This window comes from Prionailurus viverrinus, chromosome B1, assembly GCF_022837055.1.
Source record: "Prionailurus viverrinus isolate Anna chromosome B1, UM_Priviv_1.0, whole genome shotgun sequence".
NCBI lineage: Eukaryota > Metazoa > Chordata > Mammalia > Carnivora > Felidae > Prionailurus > Prionailurus viverrinus.
The window spans coordinates 111907556-111908980 of NC_062564.1; the positions used below are offsets into that span (position 1 = coordinate 111907556).

General features: G+C 37.3%; 1 pseudogene; it reads right to left on the reverse strand.

The window, feature by feature from the left end:
- Window positions 1-749: 749 nt before the first annotated feature.
- On the reverse strand, window positions 750-1034 carry LOC125164822 (small ubiquitin-related modifier 2-like; annotated as a pseudogene).
- Window positions 1035-1425: the final 391 nt, after the last annotated feature.

Genomic DNA, 1425 nt, shown 5'->3' on the forward strand with positions numbered 1-1425 from the left:
AGGAAAGAGAAGGGAAGATGTAGGAGAGAGAGAGAGAGAGAGAGAGAGAGAGAGAGAGATCAGGAATCTGACAGGTTGCTGGCCAATGAATCGTTTTCCCTTATTTATTTGTTCAGTTAGGCTAGTGACAAGCTCAAAATAGAGAGCAAATTTTTTTTTGATAGGAAAATTGTTTAAACAACAAGATGCTTGACTTGAAGGGCAAACTAGGGTTTGTTCCTTTTAGCCTAATTTATACCTACTTAAAGACAGATTGCCCTACATGTAACAGCTATGTACAAAAAAGTTATAAAATTGGCCTTTTATATACGTATGTATAATATATATATATATATATTTGTATATGTCCATTGTTTTATAATGCCAAATGAAAAGCATTAAATTTCTCCAATTATAAAAGATGTACAATAAATTTTATGTTGTTCTTTTTTGTTAAACAGCAAGAGCAACATAACTTACTGGAATATAAATATAAGTGCTGAATGAGAAAAGAGGTATTTTCATAAAACTAGTATTTTTCCACATCCCATCTCCCTTTGATGTTTATTAAAACATACCATCAGCCATTTAGCAAAAAAATGCAATATGCTTGTGCACATAAAAGGTATGGGGAAGGGAAAAATAAAAGAATAGCGAAAACTATACATAGTAGTCAGGATGTGGCAGAACAAAAATTGTGGTTTTCTAATTGAGAATGCCTTGTTGGTCTGGAGGAACAGAGTTCTGCAGTCAAGTATTAGTTTCTCTTTTCACCAGACATCTATCTGATGCTGGAGAATATCAATTGTATCTTCAGCTTCCATGTCCCACTATGCAGGTGTAACTGTTTCATTGATTGGCTGCCTATCAAATCACAATCTGATCTACCTCATTGACAAATCCTGTGGTTCACAATGGGCTTTTGTTGGTTTAATAAGTGATGCACGCCTCTTAATATTAAACTGTACCACAGAACCATCTTGCCCCACCACCTTGAAATTGCTATGATCATTGATCTCAGTTCTGACTCCTTCTTTGGGCTTTTTGTTTGCCATGGTGAGTGACTGAGTCTCCTTAGCATCTCAGCCACTTCACAAAAGACGTACCAGGTCCACACCTAACAAGCACACAAGCAGCACCAGAAGGGGCAGAAGAACCTCTAGGGCAAGTTTTCTTGCTTACACTTCATGTCAATTATGGGTCATCAGGGAGGCTCTGTGCATCGTAATCATCCAGGACCAGGTCTGAGAGAATGGTCACCGTTTTGAACATTGCTGGTCTCCATGTCACATGGAAAAGAGAGCTTTGCAAATAAATACTTGGGCCGTATAAGTGCACTACTTCCTGCTAACAAAACATGGGCCCAAACTATTTTATGACCCTCTTTTTCCAATTGTATACTTAGAAGGGGCCCAAATGGCAAATATTTGATAAATAGTACTAATT